The sequence below is a fragment of the Lactuca sativa genome, chromosome 5 (assembly GCF_002870075.4).
Source record: "Lactuca sativa cultivar Salinas chromosome 5, Lsat_Salinas_v11, whole genome shotgun sequence".
NCBI classification, from domain to species: domain Eukaryota; kingdom Viridiplantae; phylum Streptophyta; class Magnoliopsida; order Asterales; family Asteraceae; genus Lactuca; species Lactuca sativa.
This window is the reverse complement of record NC_056627.2, coordinates 337,485,290-337,498,508: the sequence shown is the minus strand read 5'-3', so window position 1 is coordinate 337,498,508 and position 13,219 is coordinate 337,485,290.

Here is a 13,219-nt window from a genome sequence, read left to right as displayed (position 1 = left end):
TCTATTGGTCTTAACACGACTCTATAGTCCACTAACACCCAATCCACATGACCAATGGCCCATACATCATCCATAAGTCTTAACATGACACTATAAGCCACTACTACCCAATGCACATGACCCAGGACCCATATGTCATCAGTTGGATATAACATGCCATTATACCCCAATACACATGACCCATGACCCATATCTTTCATCAATTGGTCTTAACATGACAGTGTAAGCCAGTACCACCCTAGGCACATGACGCATGACAATTATATGTCATCTATTGGTCGTAAAATGACACTATAACCCAATCCACTTGACACATGACCCATATGTGTCATCTATTGGTCTTAACTTGACATTATAAGCAACTACCACCCAATACACTTGACTCATGACCCATATGTCATCTATTGGTCATAACATGATAATATAACCCACTGTACATTATGCATGACCCATATGTCATATATTGGTCTTAACATGACACTATAAGACACTACTTACAAATACACATGACCCATAACCCAAGACCTATATATCTCATCTATTGGTCTTAACATGACACTATAAGTCACGACCACCCAATGCACATGACCCATGATCCATATGTCATTTATTGGTCGTAACATGACATTATAACCCAATGCACATGATTGTGATCCATATCTTATCCAATGGTATTAACATGACACTATAAGCCACAACCACCCGATGCATATGATCCATGACACATATGTTATTTATTCGTCGTAACATACCACTATAACCCATTGTGTACGACCCATGACTCATGTTATCCATTAGTCTTAACATCACGCTATAAGCCATTACCAACCAGTGCACATGACCCATGACCCAGATGTTGTCTATTAGTCGTAATGTGACAATATACCCAATTTACGCAACCTATGACCCATATATATCATCTATTGGTCTTAAAATTTCACTATAAGCTACTACAACCCAATAAACATGACCCATAAACGATATGTCATCCCTTGGTCGTAACATTGCCCAATCACCTAATGCACATGACCCATGACCCATATGTCATTCAGTGGTCTTAACGTGACACTATAAGCCACTACCACCCAATACAGCAGACCCATGGACCTTATATGTCATATATTGGTCATAAAATTACACTATAACCCAATGCACATGACCCATGACCCATATATGTCTTTTATTGGTCTTAACGTGACACTATAAGCCACTACCACCCAATGCGCATGACCCATGACCCATATGTCATATATTGGTCGTAACTTGATGCTATAAGCCAATGGACATGACCCATGACCCATATATGTTATCTATTGGTCTTAACATGACACTATAGTCGACTACCACCCAATCCACATGACCAATAACCCATACGTCATCCATTATTCTTAACATGACACTATAAGCCACTACTACAAATTGCACATGAACCAGGACCCATATGTCATCTATTGGACGTAACATGCAACTATAACCCAATGCACATGACCCATGACCCATATATGTCAGCTATTGGTCTTAACATGACACTATAAGCCACTACTACCCAATGCACATGACACATAGCCAATATATCTTCTATTGGTTGTAACATGACATTATAACTCAATGCACATGACACATGACCCTTATGTAATCTATTGGTTATAACATGGCACTATAGCCCAATGCACATGACCCATTACCCATATTCGTCATTTATTGGTCTTAGCATGACACTATAGGCCACTACCACCTAATGCACATGACCCAAGAACGATATGTCATCTATAAGTCGTAACATGACACTATAACCCAATACACATGATGCATGACCTATATGTCATCCATTGGTGTTACCATTACACTAAAAGTCACTACCACACAACGCACATCACCCACGACCCATATGTCATCTATTGGTCGTAACATGCCATTATAAACCAATGTACATGACCAATGACTCATACGTCATTCAATTCTGTTAACATCACATTATAAGCCACTACCACCCAATACGCATGACCCATTACCCATATGTCATCTATTGTTCGTTACATGACGATATACACAATGCACACGAACCATGATCAATATATGTCATCTATTGGGCTTAAAATGACACTATAAGCCACTATTACGCAATGCACATAACCCATGACCCATATGTTATATATTTCTCATAACATGACACTATAACCCTGTAACATCCCAATTTTCTAGACCAAAAATTTTGTTTTTAATTATTTTACTTATAAAAACGTTTACTGAAAAACATCATCAATGTCATATAAATACATAAAACATAATCTCATGTCTCAAAAGTTTTATCGTCAATAGTAATAATAAAATCAGAGTACAATCCCATGTATCTCAAAATGCAGAAATCATGTGTGCGCGATGTGCTGCTACCGTGCCAGCTTCTTCCCCTTCGAAAAAGAGGTACCACCCAATACGCATGACCCATTACCCATATGTCATCTATTGTTCGTTACATGACGATATACACAATGCACACGAACCATGATCAATATATGTCATCTATTGGGCTTAAAATGACACTATAAGCCACTATTACGCAATGCACATAACCCATGACCCATATGTTATATATTTCTCATAACATGACACTATAACCCTGTAACATCCCAATTTTCTAGACCAAAAATTTTGTTTTTAATTATTTTACTTATAAAAACGTTTACTGAAAAACATCATCAATGTCATATAAATACATAAAACATAATCTCATGTCTCAAAAGTTTTATCGTCAATAGTAATAATAAAATCAGAGTACAATCCCATGTATCTCAAAATGCAGAAATCATGTGTGCGCGATGTGCTGCTACCGTGCCAGCTTCTTCCCCTTCGAAAAAGAGGTACCTTAAACCAAAATTGAAAACCATAAGCACAAAGCTTAGTGAGTTCCCCTATCATACCACATACTATACATTGCACATACTGTCTAGCACATCTGGGTACTGACTACCCCTTCGGTCTCTTTCAACCGGTAACATGCCTAGAATATGGGTGCTAGCCTACCCCTTCGGTCCTGTCGACCGGTAACCTTGCCTAGTATATCAGGGTGCTGGCCTACCCCTTTCAGTCCTGTCGACCGATATCCGATGACTATTTCACCCCTACCACTACCACATAATATCATAGCACATATATCATAATCTATCTATCGTAACTGGGTACTCACCACCCCTTTGGTCCTTTTGACCAGTACTGGGGTCCATCCTACCCCTCCTATCACATATCACATAACATCATAACATACTAGCACATAATCATAACAGATAGGAACACACCAGATAATTATCACAAAGACAATCATCTCTACTATAACTCTTACTAGTGGGCCGACCTTGGTCTAAATTTAACCATTCATAAGGCCCCCTTGGTCTAAATTTAACCATTCATAAGGCCCAATGCTAACTTATTAAATCCAATGCACTCATGGCCCATCAAAGGCACCCTAAGGGCCCACTAATGGCCTAAATTTCTAAATTGGTCCCAACTCTTCAAATGGGCCTTTTCATAAGTCTAATAAGTCCTTAGCCCAAAATGAATATTCTAGAGTGGCCCAATATGGCCCAATATGGCCCAAAAGGCCCAATACTTCTAATTCCAAATTCCCAGGCCCATAACTATACTCCACAGTGAGCTACGGGGCACAATAGTCCAGGCCCAACCCTCTAAGGCCCAAAAAGCCCAAGTTAGCCACTTTACATGCGTATGCGCGACATACCTGGAACGTACGCCAATCGTACGCTAGTCTTGACCGCAAACTGGAAGTTGACCTAATACGCGCAGCGTACCAAGGTGTATGCTTAGCGTACTGGCCAGCTTCCTTGGGACATCATTTGTGACTTTATCCATTAAGTCTTTACGTACAAAATGTAGATCCAGATCCTTTAAGACCCCCTAAACCATAAAGTCACAAACTTTATGTGCTTACATGCATGGTTGGGGTCAAAACATGATTTTGGTCATTTTAACATGCTTTAAGACGAACTAACACTTTGATGGTTGTGGCTTGACCATCAAGGTCCGATTTTTATGACTCTTAGTTCCTTTAAGAGCCCAAAAGGACAACTATTATGGTCTGGAATCATTAAGATGCAAGAAGCCTCAACAATGGAGTCCAAAAGTGACCTTAAACACCCCCATAAACAAATCTAAGCATACAATGGTCAAGTATGGAGCTTGATACCTCAAAAGATTCAGAAATGATGCCAATCTCCTGGATCTACAAGCTCTTGGTGGATCCTTGCTCCTTCTTCAAGCTCCTTTATCTTCCAGAGCTCCAAAACTACAGCAAGGTTCTCTCAAATGGCTTCCAAATCACAAAGACACACAAATAAGGGTTAGGGTTTTCATGGTGGTTGTATAGAGATGAGAGGGAAGCTGGACCAAAGGCATAAGATCCTTTATAGAGGGATCAAACCCTAAAAGTTAGGCTTTTAGATACTGCGCATGTATGTTGCGCGTACCCTTTGGTACACTGGGCGTACGTGCATGGCCTCCCCGCCGCAACCTCTTGAGTACGTTGTGCGTACCAGGCATGGTACACCCTGCGTACTGCCTTTCTTAGCCCAAAACCTAAGGCCCAACTATCCTGGCCTAAAACCACAACAACCCTTTAATCAATAAAATAAATAATATTAATACCTGTAAATCCCGGATGTTACAAACGCAATACACATGACCCATGACCCATATATTTCATCCATAGGTCCTAACATGACAATATAAGCTACTACCACCCAATACACATGAACTATGACCCATATATGTCATCTATTAGTCGTAACATGACAATATAACCCAATCCACATGCCCCATATATGTTATCTATTGGTCTTAACATGACACTATTGTCCACTACCACCTTATCCGCATGACCAATGACTCATACGTCATCCATAAGTCTTCACATGACACCGTAAGCCACTACTATCCAATACACATGACCATGAACCATATGTCATCTATTGAATTTAACATGCCACTATAGCCTAATGCACATGACCCATGACCCATATCATTCATCCACTAGTCTTTACATGACAATGTAAGCCACTACCACCCAATGCACATGACCCATGACCAATATATGTCATCTATTGGTCGTAAAATGACACTATAACCCAATCCACATGACCCATGAACCATATGTGTCATCTATTGGTCTTAACATGAAACTGTAAGCCAATACCACCCAATGCACTTGACTCATGACCCATATGTCATCTATTGTTCGTAACATGACAATATAACCCATTATACATGACACATGACCCATATGTCATCCACTGGTATTAACATGACATTATAAGCCACTACTACCCAATACACATGACCCATAACCCATGACCTATATATGTCATTTATTGGTCTTAACATGACACTATAAGTCACGACCACCCAATGCACATGACCATGATCCATATGTCATCTATTGGTCATAACATGTCACTATAACCCAATGCACATGACCATGATCTATATCTTATCCATTGGTCTTGATATGAAACTATAAGCCACTACCACCCAATGCATATGATCCATGACACATATGTCATCTATTGGTCGTAACATACCCCTATAACCTAATGTGCACGACCCATGACTCACGTTATCCATTGGTCTTAACATGACGCTATAAGCCACTACTAGCCAATGGACATAACCCATGACCCATGGGTCATCTATTGGTCGTAACATGACACTAGACACAATGCATATGACCCATGACCCATATATGTCATCTGTTGGTCTTAAAATGAAACTATAAGCCACTACCACCCAATGCACATGACCCATGACCCATATGTCATCTACTAGTCGTAACATTGCACTATAACCCAATGCACATGATCCATGACCAATATTTCATACATTGGTATTAACATGACAATCTAAGCCACTACCACCCAATGCAGATGACCTACGACCCATATATGTCATCTATTGGTCGTAATATGACACAATAACCTAATTCACATGACCTATGACTCATATATTTCATCTACTGGTCATAACATGAAATTATAATCCAGTAACACCAAATGAACATGTCCCATCACCCATATGTCATATATTGGTCGTAACATGACACTATAACCCCATAGACATGACCCATGACTCATATGTCATTCATTGGTCTTAGCATGACAGTATAAGCCACTACCACCAATGCACATGTGTCATGGCCTATAAATGTGGTCTATTGGTTGTAACATGACACTCTAAGCCAATGTACATTACCCATGACTGATATATGTCATATATTGGCCTTAACCTGACACAATAAGCCACTAACACCCAATGCACATGACCCATGATCCATATGTCATCATTTGGTCATAACATGAAACTATAACTCAATGAACATGACATATGACCCATATGTCATCCATTGGTTTAACATGAAACTATAATCCACTACCACACAATGCATATAACCTATGACCCATAAGTCATCTACTGGTTGTTACATGACACTATAACGTAATGTACATGACACATACATGTCATCTATTGGTCTTAACATGACGCTAAAAGTCACTACCAACCAATGCACATGAACCATGACTCATATGTCATCTATTGGTTGTAATATGACACTATAACCCAATGCACATGACACATGAACCATATCTGATCCGTTGGTCTTAATTTGACGCAATAAGCCACTACCACCTAATGCACATGACCCATGACCCATATGTCATCTATTGTTCATAACGTGCAACTATAACCAAATGCATACGACCCATGACCCATATGCCATCTATTAGTCATAACATGACACTATAACCTAATGTACAAGACCCATGATCCATATATGTCATCTATTGGTCGTAACATAACACTATAACCAAACCCATATGACCCATGACCTATATGTCATACATTCATCTTAACATGACACTATATGCCACTAACACAAAATGCTAATAATCCAAGAACCATATGTCATCTATTGGTCGTAACACAACACTATTATCTAATGCACATGACCCATGACCCGTATATATCATCCATTAGTCTTAAAATGACAATACAAGCTAATACCACCCAATGTACATGACACATTACCTTTATATATCATCTATTGATTGTACCAAGACACTATAACCCAATCCACATGACCTATGGCCCATGTATGTCATCTATTGGTCTCAACATGACATTATAACCCAATAGACATGAACCATGACCCATATATCATTTATTGGTCTTAGCAAGACACTATAAGCCACTACCACCCAATATACATGTCACATGGCCCATAAATGTGGTCTATTGGTCGTAACATGACACTATAACCCAATGCACATGACCCATGACCCATATATGTCATCTATTCATCTTAACATAACACAATACGCCACTACCACCCAATACACATGACCCATGACGCATTTGTCATCTATTGGTCAATACACATGACACATGACCCATATTTCATTCATTGCTTTTAACATGACAGTATATGTCACTACCACACAATGCATATGACCCACTATAAGCCACTACCGCCCAATCATATGAACCATGACTTGTATGTCATCTATTGGCCGTAACAAGACAATATTACCCAATCCAAATGAAAAATGACCCATATGTCCTCCATTGGTCTTAACATGACACAATCACCCACTATCACCCAATGCACATAACCCAAGCTCCACATGTCATGTATTGGTCGCAACATGACATTGTAGCCCAATGTACTTGACCCATGTATGTCATCAATTGGTTTAACATGACACTATAAGTCACTACCAGCCAATGCACATGACCTAGGACCCATATGTCATCTATTGGTCGTAACCTGACACTATAACCCAATACACATGACACATATGTCATCCATTGGTCTAAACATGAAACTATAAGCCACTACCACCCAATTCTCATGACCCATGACCCATATGTTATTTATTGGTCGTAACATGCAACTATAACCCAATGCACACGAGCCATGACCCACATGTCATCCATTGGTCTTAAGATGGTGCTATAAGCCACTACCACCCAATGCACATGACCCCTTACCCATGTGTCATCTATTATTCGTAACATGACACTATACCCAATGCACGTGATCAATGAACCATATGTCATTCATTGGTCTTAACATGAAACTATAAACCACTACCACCCAATACGGATGACCCATGGTCCATATATGTCATCTGTTGGTCGTAACATGACACTATAACCCAATACACATGACCCATTACCCATGTATGTCATATATTGGTCTTAATATGACACAATAAGCCACCGCCACCCAGTGCACATGACCCATGACCCATATGTCATATATTGGTCGAAACATGACATTATAATCGAATGGACATGACCCATGACCCATATGTCATCTATTGTTCGTAACAAGACGCTACAACTCAATACACATTACGAATGACCCATATGTCATCCATTGGTCTTAACATGACACTATAAGTCGCTACCACCCAAATAACATGACCCATGCCCCATATGTCATCTATTGGTCGTAACATGAAACTATAACCCAATGCACATTACCAATGCCCCATATGTCATCTATGGCCACTTAACACATTTAACAGTCCTTGTTCTTTATATCTCATTTTAACTACAATGTATCAATACTTTTAACTAAATCTATAAGGTTTATACCTTTTTCATCCGTACACTATGTATATACCAAAGGGCCTGTGTCTTATTGGTACCAAGGTGTGTCAAAAGATATCTATCACTAAGTGGTTGAGGTTTCAAGTCTCATGGTGGACAAACGTGTAATTTTAGTAGTAGGATTAAAGGGTGTGTGTGTGTGATTGTCATTCAAAAAAATATATATGAATATGCACATAAGTAGATTCATCTGCACATATGTACAAAATAATCACATTTTCCAATTTAGTTAATGATTCACTTAGACACATCATATATGTTTGTTTGTTTGTTTGTTTGTTTGTTTTTTTGGGGAAGTATCATGTACATAAAGATTATTAGGGTGTTTAAGTTATCATATAATCTTAACTCTCTCTCTCTCTCTCTCTCTCTCTCTATATATATATATATATATATATATATATATATATATATATATATATATATATATATATATTATTTGTATTCACTAGTGTAAATTTACAAAGATTTAAGGACTATTTGGTAAACATGCTAATGTCTACATCTTAATCATTTAGTTTTAAGCATGGTTGGTAAAAAGAAAAAAAATGCATATAATCAGTTCACAAATTGGTAAGGATTTGAACGATTCATTGTGTAAACTTTTTTCTTTGCCTCAACTCCTACATCATTTTCTATTCTTCCTCTTTACTTTACATCACCTTCTCTAAATATTATGACAAACGACACAACAACCTCTATCTCCACTATATTCCTTGCAAGCAGCCACCACCCACACTATTCCTTCCCCACGATAACTAAGTTTATCGACCTCTACATCATGGTTTGATTGGGTTTCAAAGATAGCCACCTCTCTTATCTAGTAAGGTGTGTTATATCAATCTTTTCATTGTGTGGTTGTTGGATTATCAATTGATTTCATATGTTTCTAAGGTTGTGTGATTAGATCTTTTTTTTAATTATCTGATCAGTTTGATACCTATGTAAGACATCATAATTTCTAATATCCCTTCCATATCTCCAATATTCTCCATCCAATAACATTCGTATAACAGGTAAACTTCTTTAAATCATTTATGCATATTTTATTTTAGATGGGAGGGGCATATGCTGAGCATAACCAAGTGTTACGTGGGGTGTAGCTCATTAAAACATGGTCACGATATTTCTTGAGTACGATGGGTGTACCAAGAGTACGTTGGGTGTACTCGTGGCATATGCGAACCCTAAACTCTGGGGTTTGGACGCTATAAAACCTCATTATCTCCCTTGAGGCTGACCTTATCTTCATCCTTCATCCTCTAAAGCAGTCCCCTCGAAACCCTAGCCCGATTTGTGAGATTCTTGACCCCTTTGAGTGATTTGGTGTGTTTTTGGTACACATTGAAGAAGAAGGAGCTCATTGGAGAAGTGTAGATTGGCTTGGAGCTTGTAGATCTAGACCTTTCCCATCTTGATCGTCCTTCTAGAGGTATAAAGTCTCAAAATTATGATTCATTGCTTATATCTAGTTTATTTTAGGGTTTTGGCATATTTTGGTCCTATAGGTTGATTCTCATGAGTAAAAGCTACTCCACAAGCATGGGTTAGCATTTCCTTATTTTTATGAGGTCCCTTATGTATAAAAATCATATCTTTTTGGCATTGATTGAGCCATGCATGAGTTTTTGTTCATAATGTGAAGTTAGGAAATTAGAGATTTTGTTTTGGGCCTTTGTAAGCCATTCAAATGCATCAAGTTGACTATTTTATTAGTTAAGACATTCCCAAGAGATGCATATGAGAATTGGACATTTAGACTTTAGGTATTAAGTGCTAAATATGAATTTTAGGCATCAAGGGAGTATGTTGGGCGTACCCTCTAGGTATGCTCATCGTAATACGTTCAGCCGTGACTTCCTTTTTTATTAAGACTTGTACATTGGGCGTAATGGGTTGGTATGCTTAGCGTACTCACTACAAGGGTATTTAGGCCATTTTGGGCCTTATATCATATTGATTTTTGGGCCATAGTGTTTGGGCCAAGTATGTGAAGGGTAAAACAGTCTTCTACCCTTAACAAGATAGATTATGATTTGGACCTTTATTTGTGGGTTATTACCCTAAATAGTAATTAGGGTTTGTTTGAATGTATTCAGTGTGAGGAGCTATTGTAGCAACAACTTGTGTGTGTGATTGTTTATCATCGGATTGAGGTGATTCTCTTCACTTTACAAATGGGTCAAAGTCACCAATGCGAGCATACTAGATTATGTGTATATGATGCTAGTTGTCTGTGTGATACTTAAATGTTTTTTACATAGGTAGGGACCGTTATGCGAGTTAGGGCATGACCTGTTATACTCAGTGGGAAGGACCCGTTATGCCAGTTAGGACCAATCCCATTATACTCAGTAGGTAGGAACGATTATGCAAGTTAGGGAGAGGCACGTAATACTTAGTGGGTGGGCCCGTTATACGATTTTGGGCGAGCCTCGTTACACTGAGTGGAGCGGAAAGTGGGGGGGGGGGGGGGGTTGCTTGTATGATATATGGTGTTTTGGGTAACTCGCTAAGTTTTGTGCTTACAGTTTAAGTTTATTTTTCAGGTACTTCTGGTTCGAAGGGGAAGGGCCCAGCCTAATCGCAGTGTATCCATCCATGTCCAGCTTTTTATGATTTCAGGATTGTACTATGATAAATATTTTTTATTTGATGCATTTTGAGGATTTGAGATGAATGATTGATGATTTTGGTTGATTTAAAACAAAAAAATTTACTTTAGAGTTTTTGGGATGTGACAAAATTTTAGTTGAAACCCATCCCAATTGACTATACATGTTTGATATAACATATATATATATATATATATATATATATATATATATATATATATATATATATATATATATATATATATATATATATATATATATATAAAATAATAATAATAATAATAATAATAATCTTTTTATTTTTGATAATGACATGATTTATGTCTACATGGCTAATTGGAATGATAAAATCTTGTCTCTAATGGTAATATAATTCTTTTTATATTTAATCCCCATTCAAGATAGGTCTTAGCAAAGTTGTACTCATGATTGGTCATAATTTGTGCTAACATGAAAAGGACCATATATATATATATATATATATATATATATATATATATATATATATATATATATATATATATATATATATATATATATATATATATATATATATATATATATATCTTTGGCCAAAATTAAAATTGTCCATTAGTAAAGTAGGATAATTGTGAATGTATATCTTCATTTGTTGACAAGTGGGATCTATGGTTTTCTTAGGATTTGGTGTTTCAACTAGACAATATCAATGAAGGGATTGAAGGTATCTTATACATAATTGGTGTTGTATACTTGTATTTACATCCATTATAGGCCACAATTGTTTCTATTCACATTCATAACAAGAAATAAGGTTATTAGTGATGCTGCTATTAGCGATGACGTCAGACAAAGATGCTTTTTGTTGTCGCTAATAATAGCGTCACTAATAGCCTCCCACCGGCAATCCAAGTATCCCTCACGAAATTGCATTGTGACCGCTAAATTTTAAAAATGATCCATCGGGTAGGGTTTAATCTCGCATGAAGTAATAAGGAGGACGAAAATTGCGATGACATGTCGCCACTAATGCTATCGATCCGTGTGACCACCCAAGGGTGATCTTGACCCTACGTTTTTCCTAAATCCGACGGCTTATACTCACATAGAAATGATGGGTGTTCTTTCGTCCAATCTGTCACAACTATTTCTCTATATTCGCCGCTAAAGGTATCGCCCCAAAAGGTGTCACCCCTTTTGTTCCTTCGTTCGTCCCGAAACAATTGCTGCCCACTTCCACTCTCCACATTTTTCTTCGACAACTAGACAAGTTCACCGACAAAGTACCATGATTTTCACTGGTCATCTACCACCCACTTCACCGGCGACGCCACTTCCCTCCACTCCTACTTACCTCCTCGGATTGTCGTTACTTAGTGCCAGATGACAAAAAAATAAATTCTTTGCCTATCTCTAGCGACAGTAACTTACTCGACATCCCTCCTTTCTCTTTCTATTTCTCTTCTGGCCCTAATTTCAAACCTAATTTCATGATTTTGATGTTATAAGGACCATTAAAACCACCGTACCACCACCGCCACAGAAGGGCTATTTTCTGGCGACCACTACCATCTCGACATCACCGACAGATTTTCCATTTCTTTGGCCACAAGTGCATTTCTTTGGCCACAGTGTACTGTATATGCATGTGTTTGTATTTGGTAGGGTATGGTGAATGTGAAAATATGTTTTTGTGTTTGTATTGAATGCATAAGTATGTATATATAGTGAATGTGTATATGGTGAATTTGTAGTTTTTTGTATATTATTTTTTTTATTTAGGTTTTTGTGGTCAAATTATATATGTGTATTTGGTAGTGAGTGGATCATAAGTTGTTCATACGTTTTTTTGTATATGATTTTTCCTTGATTTAGGTTTTTGGGTTTTCCTCGTAAGTGTGTCACTGCTAAAACCCTAATTCACCGCTAATACCTCCATGTCGCCG